Source organism: Giraffa tippelskirchi, chromosome 7 (assembly GCF_054371585.1).
Source record: "Giraffa tippelskirchi isolate mGirTip1 chromosome 7, T2T-mGirTip1v1.2.pri, whole genome shotgun sequence".
NCBI lineage: Eukaryota > Metazoa > Chordata > Mammalia > Artiodactyla > Giraffidae > Giraffa > Giraffa tippelskirchi.
In genome coordinates this window covers 103,364,927-103,382,165 of record NC_137281.1, presented here as the reverse complement: position 1 = coordinate 103,382,165, position 17,239 = coordinate 103,364,927, and the positions used below count along the sequence as shown (strand labels likewise).

The 17,239-nt window shown below is 35.6% G+C and overlaps 1 protein-coding gene across 3 annotated transcripts in view; it reads right to left on the bottom strand.

Moving 5' to 3' along the window:
* The window catches only part of LOC145514141 (uncharacterized), a 959,076-nt gene extending 942,878 nt beyond the window's left edge, over window positions 1–16,198 (bottom strand). For 2 of the 3 annotated variants that reach the window (XR_014059862.1, XM_081511229.1), the window contains exon 1: window positions 15,920–16,197. The gene's annotated coding sequence lies outside the window, so the exon portion shown is untranslated. Of the gene's footprint in view, window positions 1–15,919 lie in introns of all 3 variants that reach the window. The other variant, XR_014059866.1, reaches the window with a different exon arrangement.
* Window positions 16,199–17,239: the final 1,041 nt, after the last annotated feature.

Genomic DNA, 17,239 nt, shown 5'->3' with positions numbered 1-17,239 from the left:
GTTTTAATGGACTTCTGTAAAATTAGCTTTTAATAACCTGTTTTTAACTATAACTAAAGGGCTTTACTTTCCATTTTACTTTTTAATAACCCACAAAACAGATAAAGTTTTTAACATAGTAATTATTCATCTGGCATTTCATTATAAATTCCATTTTATAGGACCTGGCTATTTTATTCTGATGGGTTATTAACATTAGGGCAGATAAATTGAGTGTTATTAATAAATGTGTATATCTCCATGAAAATAGTTACTGTGGGTTAAGGAAGAAAGAGTTATGACTCGAATATTTGATATTTTTATGCAACAGTTCCAAGTAAATTATTTTATAACCAAACTATTTTAAACTGCTGTACTCCATGGTTTATTTAATCCTGTAAATTATCATATAGTAGAATGGGGCATAGAGAAATATTTGAATATCAAAGTTTACTTGTCTTGAAATTGTATATTATTGTGCTAATTATTTTAATTATTAACAAGATTATATTTTTAATTCGACAAATCTTATCATTATCTCCTCTGCAGGCAATGATTTAGGCTCTGGAGCCACCCCATGAAGAAAACATTTTAAAACATTCCTTTCCTCAGTCTTACACTCGAGTGTGTATATTTGAATATATGGGTTGGAAGTGAATGTCAGTTCACTTCCTCATAAACCATTAATGTTTTGATGCTGTTTGACAACCCCAGCTTATTGATTTAGTCTCTCTTGGCTCCACCTCTTTGCCAAACTGTTTCATGGTTCTTCTTTTCTACCTGCTTGCTGTTAGTCTCCTATGTTAACCCTTTTTTCATTACTTTAAATATTATTGTTTCTAAAAATATATCTTTTGGTTCCTTTGTCCTTGTATACTCTTGCTCAGAATATTTCCATTTACCTCTGAGGTCTCATATAATATCTTTATGTACATGATATCCAATTCTAACCTCTAGTCTAGTCAATAACTTTGAATTTCAAATTTAACTGCTTCCTGATCATATTCAGCTATGTATTTCAAAGTAAAATTCAAGGCAAAAAGCATTGTGTAACGCAAATAGAGTACCTCAATTAATACGGGATCAAACCCAAGTCTCCCACATTGCATGCAGATTCTTTACCGTCTGAGCCATCAGGGAAGCCCCAATCGATAAACAGTAAGTTTAACAGAAACCTTGGTAGCTAATAATGTTGTTTTAAATATTAAATGCAAGATTATTAGTATGTACATATGTTAACAAACCCATGGCAGTAAAAATAGCCTTTAACACATCCCTCCATCTGTAATGTTAGCTTGATCAATACAATTATAAAGCATCAGAATACAATAAATAATTATCAGAAAGATACAGATTTGTGAAATGTTGTAATCAAGAATCTAGGTTTTTACAAGAATATCCATTGCTTTTACAAAATTTCATATGTAGAAAATGTGTTCAGGTAAAAATTTGCAACTACACCATCACAAAAACAGAAACTATATGTGAAAATTAATAATAAAATTTTATTACTTAGAAAGTTTTATATATTCTTCTGAACAATATCAAAATCATGTTTAGAAAACCCAAACCATAAATATACAGTTATAAATTGAATACTAGCTAATTTAACTCTACAGCAATTTTTAAATATGAAGATAAAATTAAGAGAGTTCATTATTAAATTTAAAATATATATATTAAGGTTATTGATCATTCTTTAGTGAAAGTAGAATAATTATATAATTTTTAAAATTCTGAAAATCTTAGATTAAACTGATCATCTATTTCTGATAAAACTCTTGACCAACTTAAAGTGGAAAGATACTTCCATAGTATGACAAAAAATAAAATTTAAGACAAATTACTAACATTATAGTTAATGGAAACAATTTTAAGATATTTTCATTAAAATTAACAGAAAACAAAGCTCCTGAAGTTCTACAAGAAAAAAATATAAATGAAGTTAGTTTTTTCCCTTTTCTCTTTCTTTGGCCATTTTTATTGATGTATAGTTGATTTGCAGTATTATATTTGTTTCAGATGTACAGCACAGTATTTACTATTTTTATAATTTATATTTCATTTACAGTTATTAAAAATAATGGCTATATTTCCCTGTGCTATACAACCTATTCTTTTTTCTAATCTATTTTATGCATAGTAGTTTATAATAGCTCATAGTAATGCAATACTCCTAACTTTTCCCTCCTCTCTTTTCTCTCCCCACTAGTAAGCACTAGCTTGTTCTCTATATCTGTGAGTCTGTTTCTGTTTTGTTATTTACATTTACTTGTTTTATTTTTTAGATTCCTTATATAAGTGATAGAGTATTTGTCTCTGACTTATTTCACTAAGCGTAATACTAATCATAATGCAGCATTTCATTTTTTATGGTTATGTAATATTTCATTGCATATGTGTATGTATGTGTGTACATATATACATATACACATATACATACACACACACACTTCTATGTGTGTGTGAGTGTGTATCTTTTCAAATTAGACTTTTTGTTTACTTTGTATATACCCACAATTGAAACTTTTGGATGATATGGTAATTTTATTTTTAGTTTTTTTGAGAAAACTCCATAATGTTCCCATAGTAGCTGCATCAATTTGCACTCCTACCAACACTGTAAAGAAGTTTCTTTTTCTCCATATCCTCCCCAAAACCTGTTATCTGTGGTCTTTTGGATGAAAGCCCATTCTGACAGCTATGCAGTGATATCTCATTGTGGCTTTAATTTGCATTTCCTGATGATTAGCGCCGTTGAACATCTTTTCATATGTCTGTTGGCCATCTGTATGTCTTCTCTGCAAAAATGCCTATGCAGGTCTTCCGCCAATTATTTTTTTTTATATTGAGTTGTATGAGTTGTACATATATTTTGGAATTAACCCTTTATCAGCAATATCATTTGCAAATATCTTCTCCTATTCAGTAGCTTGTCTTTTCATTTTGATGTTGGTTTCCTTTTCTATGCAAAATCTTTTAAGGTTAATTAGATTCCATTTGTTGATTTTGGTTTTTGTTTCTTTTGCCTTGAGAGATAATCTTTTGCCTCTTTTGCCTTTGTCTTTTTTCCTCTTAGTATGATTGTCTATACGAATCAAACAAACTAATTTAAAAGTTTTAAAAATAATTAGAGAATTTTACAAAATATCCCTGGAAACATAAATATAGAAATATCAGTGCTTTCCTTATTATCAGCAAATTTGATAGAGAATGAAGATAAATGATATACATGGAATTGTAAATAAATTTTAAATGCTTAAGAATAAATTAGAAAAAATGAGTAATATCTTTGTAAAGAATAATTTAAACTTAACATAAAACATTCTCAGTAGTCGTTATACTTCTATCTTTATCTCTTTTCATAAAGCAGATCAGCCTCTGACCGAATCATTTTGTTCCTAATTTTTTTACTTATTGGCAGTCTCTCCTAAAAACAATATATATTCCATGATGTCTAGGATATCTCCTTTTCAATTTTTTCCCACTACAGTGTCTTTTCAAATGAGTCAGTTCTTCGCATCAGGTGGCCAAAGTATTGGAGTTTCAGCTTCAGCAACAATCCTTCCAATGAATATGCAGGACTGATTTCCTTTAGGATTAACTGGCTAGATCTCCTTGCAATCTAAGAGATGTGTCACTTTGGGTAGTAGCCGAAGATGGAAAAGCTCTATACAGTGAGCAAAAACAAGACTGGGAGCTGACTCTGGCTCAGATCATGAACTCCTTATTGCAAAATTCAGACTTAAACTAAAGACAGTAGGGAAAACCACTAGACCATTCAGGTATGACCTAGATCAAATTCTTTATGATTATACAGTGGAAGTGGCAAATAGATTCAAGGGATTAGATCTGATAGACAGAGTGCCTGAAGAACTATGGACAGAGATTCGTGACATTATACAGGAGGCAGTGATCAAGACCATCCCCAAGAAAAAGAAATGCAAAAAGGCAAAATGGTTGTCTGAGAAGGCCTTACAAACAGCTGAGAAAAGAAGAGATGTGAAAGGCAAAGGAGGAAAGGAAAGATAGACCCATCTGAATGCAGCATTCCAATGAATAGCAAGGAGAGATAAGAAAGCGTTTCTCAGTGATCAATGCAAAGAAATAGAGGCTAACAATAGAATGGGAAAGACTAGAGATCTCTTCAAGAAAATTAGAGATACCAAGGGAATATTTCATGCAATGATGGGCACAATAGAGGACAGAAATGGTATGGACCTAACAGAAGCAGAAGTTATTAAGAAGAGATGGCAGGAGTACACAGAAGAGCTATACAAAAAAGATCTTCATGACCCAGATAGTCATGATGGTGTAATTACTCACCTAGAGCCAGACATCCCGGAATGTGAAGTCAAGTGGGCCTTAGGAAGCATCACTTCAAAAAAAGCTAGTGGAGGTGATGGAATTCCAGTTGAACTATTTCAAATCCTAAAAGATGATGCTATGAAAGTGTTGCACTCAATATGCCAGTAAATGTGGAAAACTCAGCAGTGGCCACAGGACTGGAAAAGGTCAGTTTTCATTCGCATTTCTACCACAATGAACAAATACAAATATCTTATATGTATATTTCATATTACCTTATGGACCCAGGCTATATATGCTCAAAAAATAAAGTTGATATAACTGTTTTAGAATCAGAATATCTGTTTGGTTCAGTCTTACTATAAGTTGAAAACTCTTTATCTGTAAAGTTGGCCACAGCATACCACCACTAAATGAACTTATTTACATGTTTGTTGAAACAGATAAACTGGACTACAATGCACTCTGCTCATGCAAAGTATCTATTCCAATACAAGAAATAACTATTATTCTTAAAATTTTAAAGACAATAAATGGGTGATCACATATTGCCTATATTTTCATACACTGGGAAATCCTCATAGAAAAATGTTCAAGACAGTTTTCTTACAGCAGTGAAAAATATCCTTGGGCTTGTTTATTCTTATAGATAACAGAAATGAGACCTAAGTTATCAAAAGCAGAAATCCTGGAATGGAAAGTTGGGCACAAATTTGTAATAAATCTGTGGCACAGGATAGCATTCACCTGAGAATTCCAAAGTACAAACCTCTCACTCAAATTAATACATATTAAAATAATCCTTTTCCAGAAGCACTGAAAGTTGTCTAATTTGTCCTGAACTTTAAAGATGTCTGTGTCTATACAAGGAATTATGGACCAGTAGAACTTGTATTAGAACCCCTTCCTCCCTCAAAAAAGTCACAGGTAGTTAGAAGAAGAAAAAATAAATGTAGTCATAAAATACATAAATGAGTTTAATTACCCATGAATAAATCATTATGTTTTCTATGAGGGCACAAAATCTTTGGCCTGCATAGGTGAAAATGAGCATGCTGGCAGCCTTAACACTATAAGATATATTTGAAGGAGATCAAAATAATAATGCATCAAGAGAGGAAAGTCCTTTTAAAAATTAAAAGAAATTTTAAATTTCTTAATGAAAAGATGAGAAAATAACACCATGGCATTATAGAAAAAGTCATAGATTAAGTACTGAGAGCTGCAACACAAAACTAAACAGTCATTACTCAAACTGAAAAAAAAAAAAGGTAACATTAGGGCAGTAGCGTCTATCTTAGGAATTTAAATATGATTTTAACTGCTGTATACTTCTCTATTATGTATATTATACTCTCTTAACATATATGGCAATATTTGTCTAAAGACGTAGATAACGTTATATAAAATCATCTAATGCTTCTTTTGTGCATAAAATTAATATACAAAGTTGTGAAAATAAGAAGCTTAAATATTTTTAAGTGCTTATACATAGGTATGGTAGGCAGACTTTTAAGATGGCTCCCAAGCATTCCTGCCTCCCGGCATTCACATCCTTCTGTAATCTATCCCCTTGAGTGTAGGCTAGACCCAGTGACAAATGGAATACAGCAAAGGCAATGGGGTGTCACTTCCATGATTTAGTAACAAAAGAGTATGACATCCATCTTGCTAGCTGACTTTCTCTCTGTTGTCTTCTTGACTTGCACACTTTAATGAAGCAAAATGCAACAAGGACCTGAGGACAGCCTCAGGCCAACAACCAGCAATGAACAGAGGACTTTAGTCTAACAACCCACAAGGAGCTAATTCCTGCCAGTTCAGTTCAGTCGCTCAGTCGTGTCCGACTCTCTGCGACCCCATGAATTGCAGCACGCCAGGCCTCTCTGTCCATCACCAACTCCCGGAGTCTACCCAAACCAATGTTCATTGAGTCGGTGATGCCATCCAACCATCTCATCCTCTGTCGTCCCCTTCTCCTCCCGCCCCCAATCCTACCCAGCATTAGGGTCTTTTCCAATGAGTCAACCCTTCGCATGAGGTGCCCAAAGTATTGGAGTTTCAGCTTCAACATCAGACCTTCCAATGAACACCCAGGATTGATCTCTTTTAGGATGGATTGATTGGATCTCCTTGCAGTCCAAGGGACTCTCAAGAGTCTTCTCCAACACCACAGTTCAAAAGCATCAATTCTGCGGCGCTCAGCTTTCTTCACAGTCCAACTCTCACATCCATACATGACCACTGGAAAAACCATAGCCTTGACTAGACGGACTTTTGTTGGCAAAGTAATGTCTCTGCTTTTAAATATGCTATCTAGGTTGGCCATAACCTTCCTTCCAAGGAGTAAGCGTCTTTTAATTTCATGGCTGCAATCACCATCAGCAGTAATTTTGGAGCCCCAAAAAATAAAGTGTGACACTGTTTCCATTGCTTCCCCATCTATTTGCCATGAAGTGATGGGACCAGATGCCATGATCTTAGTTTTCTGGACGTTGAGCTTTAAGCCAACTTTTTCACTCTCCTCTTTCACTTTCATCAAGAGGCTCTTTAGTTCTTCTTCACTTTCTGCCATAAGGGTGGTGTCATCTGCATATCTGAGGTTATTGATATTTCTCCCGGCAATCCTGATTCCAGCTTGTGTTTCTTCCAGCCCAGCATTTCTCGTGATGTACTCCGTATATAAGTTAAATAAGCAGGGTGACAATATACAGCCTTGACGGACTCCTTTTCCTATTTGGAACCAGTCTGTTGTTCCATGTCCAGTTCTAACTGTTGCTTCCTGATCTGCATACAGGTTTCTCAAGAGACAGGTCAGATGGTCTGGTATTCCCATCTCTTTCAGAATTTTCCACAGTTTATTGTGATCCACACAGTCAAAGGCTTTGGCATAGTCAATAAAGCAGAAATAGATGTTTTTCTGGAACTCTCTTGCTTTTTTGATGATCCAGCGGATGTTGGCAATTTGATCTCTGGTTCCTCTGCCTTTTCTAAAACCAGCTTGAACATCTGGAAGTTCACGGTTCACGTATTGCTGAAGCCTGGCTTGGAGAATTTTGAGCATTACTTTACTAGCGTGTGAGATGAGTGCAATTGTGCGGTAGTTTGAGCATTCTTTGGCATTGCCTTTCTTTGGGATTGGAACGAAGACTGACCGTTTCCAGTCCTGTGGCCACTGCTGAGTTTTCCAAATTTGCTGGCATATCGAGTGCAGCACTTTCACAGCATCACCTTTGAGGATCTGAAATAGCTCAACTGGAATTCCATCAATTCCTGCCAACAACCATGTAAATGATATTAGAAGTTACTCCTTTCCTAGTCAAGCCTATACATGATTCCCCAGCCCTAGCTGACATCTTCAATGCAGTCTTGTGAGAGAAAAAAAGGACCAAGCTAGACTGCAGAAAAGCCTGACTCACAAAACTGTTGCTTTAAGGCACTAAGTTTTGGGGAAAATTGTTATGCTCCATAGATAAGTAATACAATAAGAAATATTTATTTAGCACTTACAATGTGCCAGACATTTTTCTAAGTGCTTAGTTAGCATCTATTAGATTAATCTTTTAACCTGCTTCATGAGATTAGTGCAATTATTCTCACTAACACATGCTGAAACAAAGACATGCAGATACAACATCCTCAAAGTTAAAGCATCCTCCATTAGCAAGCAGAAGATATAATCTTTGTTCATAAAAAATATATATGCTCTTAGCCATTCGGTACTGTCTTCCACTTAACTCTAACAACAACTGTCATTTGTAAAATTCTTTATGAGAGAGAAAATTGTCTAGCTTCTTTCATTCTATCATTGAAGCAACTATTTTTTTTAATCCAGTTTAAAGAAAGATCGGGACCTATCCTACCTGATTTCAAAGTTTATTTTAAGTGACTGTAATCAAGATAATTTGGTAATTTTCTCAGGATAGTTAAATAGATCAGTCAGAAAGAGAGAGTACAGAAATGAGTCTATGTGTATATGTTCAATTGATTTTTCACAAAGGCACCAAAGGAAGTTAATAGGAAAAGGAAAGCCTTTCTTAAGGAAAACTCACTTCCTGTCTCATGGTATACCTAAATATCAATTTGAAATGGATCACTGACCTAACATATAAATTAAAATTATAAATCTTATAAGAAAAAATATTAGAGTATTTTCTCACAACTTGGGTAAGAAATGATTTCTTAGGACACAAAAAGCATTTACCACAAAAATAAAAGCTGGTAAATTGGACTTATTCAATGTGAAGTCTGCTAATCAAACGATCTCTTTAAGAAAACCAATAGTGGAGTCACAATCTGAGAGGAAAATATTTAGAACACATACATTTGACAAAGGACTTGTATCCATAATATGTAAGAAAATCCTATAGCCCCTAAATTTTAAAATGGGCAAAACATTTTAACAGAAACTTTACAAGATGCATGAATGACTAACAAGCACAAAAAAGGTGTTCAGTATCATTAATAATTAAAATCATGTAAACTAAAAGCCATTAGATACCATTTCCCTCCTACTAAGTTGACTAATTTTGAAAAGATTGAAAATACCAAATGTGTCTGGGGATATATGGTCCCTTGAATCCTTAAATATTGTTAGTGGGAGTTTATAATGGTATAACACTTGTACAAAGTGGCAATTCTGTACAAAGTGGCAATTCCTCAGAGATTCAAGCCAACACTTACCCTGTTAGTCAGCAATTTTACACATAGATGTATTTTCAATCCATATGACCCTTCCCCCCAAAAATGTATAGGAATGTTTGTAGAAGTTTTATACACATTTAAGGTCCATGCATTTTTGTGTATGTTAATGATATTAAAAAGTTAAAAAAAAAAAAAACCCTTCATATACAAAAGAAAAAAACTCATAGATTAAATGTTTTTTGTTATGTTGGTTTCTGCTATACCACAATGTGAATCAGCTTTAGGTTTACACATATCCACTCCCTCTTGAGCCCCATCCTCCCCATTCCAGACCTCTATGTCATTACAGAGCATGGAGTTGAAGTTCTCTAATGGGTTTTAGAATAAGCATTCTTTCTTCAAATGAAGAGTTATTTTAACAGTTTTGTAATTTACAGTGAGTTAATGAGTGAGTTAACTGCTGACCTAGCTGAGTAATGCAAGGATTCCATCATTTTCAGAAAACTTGTAGAGAATGCTTTCCTGGGACCTATCTACAAAAGGCTCTCAGAAGTTAACCTGGGAAGAAGTCTCTCTAGAAATACAAAATCAATTTGTACAGTATCCTGCAAGGTAAGTAACTGATCAGTATTGGGGATAGATGTGAGGAAATAATTCTTAATAAAGTACTGTCATCAGTGGCCAGTCATATCACTTGGCTTAGCCCTTTGTGTTTTTGCTTGAGTCTTAGGGCAAAAAGGATACAATAAAAGTACAAGTAAAACTATCTTAGTCTGCTATTGTGAAAGCAAAGTATGTGACAACACCGGAGGCAAGTAGCTTCTATGACAAGAAGTGGGGGTACTGGTAGAATTTGTTTTGAAAGGAGTGTGTCTGAAATGACCAGCAAATCTAAGCCTCAGTTATGGACAAGCAACAGGATGACCAGTGCCTCTGATGGGCTTAGGCAAGAATTGCCATTTCTTTCATCAACAGAAATGGAAAGCATCACTATACAATGCTGGATATGAGAGGAATAGAATGGAAGGTGCTAAAGGGTAATTAAAAGTGCATATCTGGAAAATTTAAAGATTTAAGCATCATTGCATGGTGAAGAATTAAAGACATACAGATATAAATATATCCTCTTACTTTACATAAATAAATAGAAATCAGGGAAAGAATAGTATACAATAGACAAAAATATTAAAGATGAAACATTTGATAATAATATAAAAGAAATAATAATTTAGAGAACACAGGAAAGAATTTGCTAAGGGTTTGTAAGCAATAAAGCATTAAAGAGTGGTGGTATTTAATGGATACCCATTATATTTCCCCCAAATAGACAAAGCTTTATAGTTAAGGTTAGAATTCCTGAGGCTCTGGCCTCCTCTTTCTGTACTCCTCACTCTTTCTGTATGGGAATGCATCCATGTCCCAGCTTCATTTTCTGTCTGTGCTATGACTTTACAAGCATATATTCCTTCCAGACCTCTCCTTTGGTCTCCAGACCCATATATTCAAATATCTATATTTTGGATATCTAAAAAGTGACTTTGGATGATGGGTGAAATAATTATTGTGTCTTCTAGTACCTTTTAGTCTGTTGTCATGAGTATCTCCTTAGCCTAAACTATTATCATCTCTCACTAGCAATCTTTGTCCAGACTCCTAATTCATTTCCCTTCATCCATTTTGGCCCCTCTCACCAATTTGTTTTCCATAAATTATAAGATACAGAATGATATCTTCAAAATGCAGATATAACCATGTCACTCTGGTGTTTAAAACACATCAACAGCTTCACACCACTTTTAGGATAAATAACCTGGCATGAAAAGTCTTTCATTGTCTGGCTCCTATCAGGTTTTCAAGACTTGCCATAACTGCCATAATTTCCTCCTTATCTTGGGGCTTGAGACACTTTGGATTTTTTTCAGAGCCTTATATTCAATACTTTCTATTCACTGCAAGACCTTTGCTAAGCCCTCCTCTGCGGCTTGGAACGTTTTTCCCTTCTCCAACCCCACTCTTTTCCCATCCAATGCCACTATTCTCAATTAACCCTAAATCCTTTTCATAAGTAACCATATTCCTTGAGCCTCTCATTTTAAACTAAATACACTTTAGTTTATTTCAGTTCAGTTCAGTCGCTCAGTCGTGTCCGACTCTCTGCAACCCCATGAATTGCAGCACGCCAGGCCTCTCTGTCCATCACCAACTCCCGGAGTCTACCCAAACCAATGTTCATCGAGTCGGTGATGCCATCCAACCATCTCATCCTCTGTCGTCCCCTTCTCCTCCCGCCCCCAATCCTACCCAGCATTAGGGTCTTTTCCAATGAGTCAACCCTTCGCATGAGGTGCCCAAAGTATTGGAGCTTCAGCTTCAACATCAGACCTTCCAATGAACACCCAGGATTGATCTCTTTTAGGATGGATTGATTGGATCTCCTTGCAGTCCAAGGGACTCTCAAGAGTCTTCTCCAACACCACAGTTCAAAAGCATCAATTCTGCGGCACTCAGCTTTCTTCACAGTCCAACTCTCACATCCATACATGACCACTGGGAAAACCATAGCCTTGACTAGATGGACTTTTGTTGGCAAAGTAATGTCTCTGCTTTTAAACATGCTATCTAGGTTGGCCATAACCTTCCTTCCAAGGAGTAAGCATCTTTTAATTTCATGGCTGCAGTCACCATCAGCAGTGATTCTGGAGCCCAAAAAAGTAAAGTTAGTGTATATATAACATACACCTACAGAGAACAACATAAAACTTCCTTTTTGAGAACTTGTGTAAGTGTGAATTGTATGTTTATTGACACAATGATTAGTTTAATGTGTACCATACCAATAAGACTGTAAGCTCCATAAGGGAAGAGACCCCCCACTGGTGTTTATCTAAGCAATTAATCCCCAACATTGCCTAAAAATATTTGCATAGAAATTTTGTGAAGATATCATAGAAACTACTTAGTATTAGCCCTCACAGCAACTATAATAGTGTACTGTCATGAAAACAGATTCTCTCTCTTTGAAACAGGGCTACACATATCCATTCCCATAGAAACTGGTGCTTTTCCTTTATTCCTTTCTGTGCAAAAAAAAAAAAAAAAATCATCTTTTGTTTAGATTTAATTCAAAAGGATATACCCACATAGGGTAATTTAATAAGAATGGTTCAGCATTTCTTAAAACTTAGGTAGGCATTACTCTAATGAACAATTCATAAGCAACAGGCAGGAGACTCCTGATGTTATCTGTCACTAGATACAACCAGAACAGCTATCACGGCTCCTCAGAACAGGCAAAATACTGTACTTGCTTCCATGACATTGGACAGTGTACAGCTATCCTAACTTAGTTCAACTCCCTGATTTGAGCAAAAGCATGTAGAGAAACCCCACAGTGCTGACTTTGTCTATCTACATAATCTCTCAGATCCGGTCACTTTATTGCCCACCCTACTGACCATGCAGTTCTTTCCTCTTTCCAGGCTAGATGATGCTTACCTACTCTCCCTGAGGTCAGTGTTGTCTAGATCTTACTCCATACTAATATCCAATCAGATAATTTGACTTCCTCATTTTCCTCAGATCAAATTATTTTTTTCCTCTGATCAAATACTTTTTTTAATCAAAAGTTTTGACTTTCAGAATAACTGTACTGATCTGGCTCTCAGAGCCTATTTTGGAATTCTGAGACAAAATATTGACTGGATCTTTATCTTCACATTCCTGCCATAACAATTTCACTCTGCCGTAGATGTTGTGTCTCTAACTGCACAGAGAAAGAGAAATGCAAACCCGAGTGTTACAGTATATCATCTCTCTTCACACGTTAACTAAGCACTTTCCCCTCATGCCAGGGGAATGAGACATGCATCTCAGAAATTCCTCTCAATGAGTCTGTCTTCCTTCACTCATATAGTCAATGAGGAAATACTGTGAATTACTTGACAAGTAAAAGCAGCCAGTCCTCATTTGCCGCTAGTGTCACACTTACAGTATGAATAAATGGAATATATTAAAAGAATATTCCTCCAAAGAGAAATCTAAAGACCATTTAAGGTACCATAAGGAGAAATAACTTTAATCATAAAGAGCATATAATTAGATTACGAGGTACTATGCTTTATGATTTTTTTTGTATTAGGCTCATTTTAGGTTTCATTTTATATTCCTGCCTTTGTTTTTTCTTATTTTTTTCTCCCATCTATTCTTATGCTATTGAATATTTTATGTATTATTATAAGTTATAAATTTCATTTATGTATTTTTGGAACAAAATAGTGTATAACTAAGTAGGCCTTTGATACATAAATAGGCTAGTTCAGAAAACGTTAGAGATATAGACAGCATGCAGAGAGTGGAGTAACAGATGGGTAGCAAGTCAAACTCAACAGATCTTTGGTATACTTTTACCTAAGTACTTAGTGCCCATGGAAAATACTTTTGACCTTCCATAAAATATATTCTCAACCAAAAGTTCTTCATGTGCATTAAAAGCAGGTGTTGACAAATCACATGGATGTGAAGACATGAAATAAACTGAGAAAGAATATCTCCACTTTGGGAATGTGGCATCACAGGTGCTATGAGCATAACTCCTTGCATGGGCATGTAGGTCATAGAGAAATTGAAAGAACCATTCATATCAAATAATTAACAAGAGAGACATCAATTTCAAAAACATATAGGAAAAAATAAAATGAGATTCCCAAACTTCTGGCCAGAGGATGCACAGAATCACAACACACAGAGCAAAAAATGAGAAGAGAGAAGACTAAAACCTCTATTTCTATATACTGAATTAAATGGTGGGAGAGAGAACACAAGGTTAAAAGGAGACAGATTAATAATAACTGAAAATATAGCACATATCATAGCTCATACTGCTATGACAAAATATTACAGAGTGAGTGTCTTAAATGACAGGCATTTATTTCTCATGGTTCTGGAGGCTGGGAAGTTCAAGATCAAGGTGCTGATAGATTCAGTTTTTCATGAGGGCCCTCTACCTGGTTAGCAGAAGGACACCTTCTCATCATATCCTCACACAATGAAGAAAGGAAGCTCTGGTTGTCACTTCCTCTTCTTGGAAGGGCACTAATCCCATAATGGAGTTCTACCTACATCATCACATTTAAACCATATTACTTTTCAAATGCCCCACATCTTAATACCATTACATCACAGATTGGTGATACAACAACACATGGATTTTGAGGGGACATAAACATTCAGTCCATAGCAGAGCATGTTTCAAGAAAATGGAGAAAAGAGAGTGCAGTCAAGGAGAAGCCTGTAGGACACACACAGGAAAGAGCATGGGATAAATGCCAAAACACATAAGATGTTATAGGATACTGAGAGTATATATTTTCATAGGATCAAAGGCTTGAGAACACAGTGAAGAGCTTCAGTTAGCAAAGAGTTCAAGAATGAGACTTTGAGAAAGCATCAAAAGCTTACTTCAGCAATAATAAATAACTCCCCTGGAGTGATCCAGGAAGTAGCCAAACTGAACAAAATCTATAACTCTGACAGAAATTTAACAACACACAGAAGGAAGATAAAAATGGAGAGAACTACTATTCACTGAGTAACATGCAGATGATAAATTCTGTGCTAAATATATTGCTTGTGTTCTCTCATCCAGGGCTGCAAATATTGTAGGAATAATAATAGAGTAGAATAAAACAAAGATATTTATAGTACTGTCACAATCAAGAAATGTTTCAGTCATTTAAAAGAAACTGTCAGACAAACAAGGTTGAGGATTTACCATATAATTAGTTGGACTCCCCCAAAATGCTAAGATTATGAAAGACTAAGATAGAGTGAGGAATTGTTCCAAATTAAAAGAGACTAAAAGCACATGACAGCTAATAGTAACAGAGTGTTTTATGGAAATTAAATAACAATACTGGTATTTTCTAGATTACGTGAAAATTTTCAACTAATTTTCATCTAAAAAGATGATATTTTTCAACTTTTTAGAGTTTATGGTTTGTATGATTTCATTTTATTTCTAAATAAATATTCAGTCATGCTTTTACTTTGTAATGCTGTATTCTTTTTCTTCTATGGGACCTCTGAAATGTCTGTCCTTCAAGCCCTACAATGTCTTAATCTTCTCCTAGAAAAGAAATAAAAGGTAAAAATAAAAGAGGAAAAAGTTTTTATAGAGCAGGCATGTGATCCAATACAAGAAAGAAAAGAAGTTGGGGTGTTCATCTAAAATATGCACTTAACTTCTGGCTGAAGTGAGTCCAGACTTTTAGATAAATACATTTAAGCTTTAATCTTGAAGATAAATACATACTATTTAAATGCTCAGTTAATGTCTACAGTGTATGTACACACACAATAAAGACATAAACTAAAGACTTAGTTTAATAAAGAAAAACGTAAAGACCTATATTATTATAATCAGAAGTAGCTTTACGGAATCACTGGCATTTTCACTGAAGTAGAGTGAATCTTTAGGACTGTACTGGAATGTTTAAACTGTGACAGGGAAGAACTAATTTAATGAATACAAAAGTTAAAAATGAACGACTAAAAACTGGATTACCCTAGATATTTGCATTTAATTTTCTAGGCTCCTTTTTTATCCTGTTCACCTGGTATTAGGCAATTCTGTGATGACAATGTAACTATTTGTACACACAAGCCCAAGAAAAAGGTTTAGGCCTCTAATGTTTAAGCAACTAAAAGTTCTCATTCATGAGCACAACTATATTGAGTTTCCTCTTTCACACAAGTAATCCAAAGAAGAAGACCTGGCTTTCTTCAAATGTCAGCTGTTTTTGAAAAATCAACATTCATGGTCTTTAACCATTATGGTTCTAATATTGCTCAGTTACTTTTTGTCCGTTTGGATTCTCAAGCTGTTTCTTGGTTCTGTTGTCCTCAAAACTAGGCAGTATTTATTAGTCATTGACAGAAATGCATATTATAAGCCCATTCATTTCAAAAAATCTCCGTAATGAAGTCTAACCTTGTTTTTTTTTTTTATTCCCCTTTATTCCTCATCTCGGACGCACAGAGTCGGACACGACTGAAGCGACTAAGAAGCAGCAGCATTCCTCATCTAGTTTCACTTGCTCACAAGAGACTGGGCAGAGGACTCAATCCCGGCTCTTCAGAGCAGAGTTCCTGGAGTGAAATGGCTGCACCAACACCTCAGCTCAGAGGGCTGTGTATAGAAGCACTCTGCACTACAGTGCAGCTCAAGATGGCGGCAACAGGGCCGTATGCAGTGCAGCACTTCAGACTGAAATAATCAACAGCAACACAACCAAGCCCGATCTCGCGAGAATTCCTTCATGCTGACAAGAACCTATAAAGCAGCTACATTCGCTGCCTGTCACAGAGAACCTGTGCTCTAGAGCAAGAGCTTGCAGCTCTCCATTCTTTGATCAAAAATTAAGCTTTCCTAAGCTTCTGAGGGACTTCCCTGGTAGCTCAGTAGTTAAGAATCCACCTTCCAATGCAGGAGACATGAGTTCAATCCCTGGGTTGAGAAGATCCCCTGGAGAAGGAAATGACAACCCATTCCAGTATTCTTGCTTGAGAAATCCCAAGGACAGAGGGAACTGGTGGGCTACAGTCTATGCGGTAGCAAAGAGTCAGACACGACTTAGTGACTAAACAACAACAATGCTTCTGAATTGAACCCTGTCTTGGCACCAGAGACACCTGGGCAAAAAACAAACAAACAAGGAACCCATGTTGGGGACCTACACCAGTGGGTCAGTGACAACAGTAGGGTCTGTAAAAGTAGGCATGTAATATATTTTATTCAATTGTGTCTTTGAATATAGACTTCTCTTTTCCTTACAAGTAAATAAATATTTTTAATTTCAATAGCCATTTCAATGCTGCCAAATGATATGTAAGTCCCCTTCCAAAAATTTCTCCCCTCATATTGTGTATTCGTCACTGGCCGGAGTGTTCAAAAGATTTGAATATTGTTTCTTAGTAACAGTCACTCATTATCTAAAATACATGGTGCTAAACTTTAAACTCATTAGCCACTCCATTAAAGTTGTCTTATTTAAAGAATGTCTTGTTCTTGGTTTTTTTCCCCTGGATAAATAAGATACCAACAAGGTATTAGTTGGGGCTCCCTTGGTGGCTCAGAGGGTAAAGGATCTGCCTGCAATGCTAGAGATGTGGATCAAGAAGATCCCCCAGAGAAGAGAATGGCTACCCACTCCAATATTATTGTCTGGAGAATTCCTTGGATAGAGGAGCCTGGCAGGCTAAAAATCCATGGGGTTGCAAAGAGTTGAATAACACTGAGCGGCTAACACTT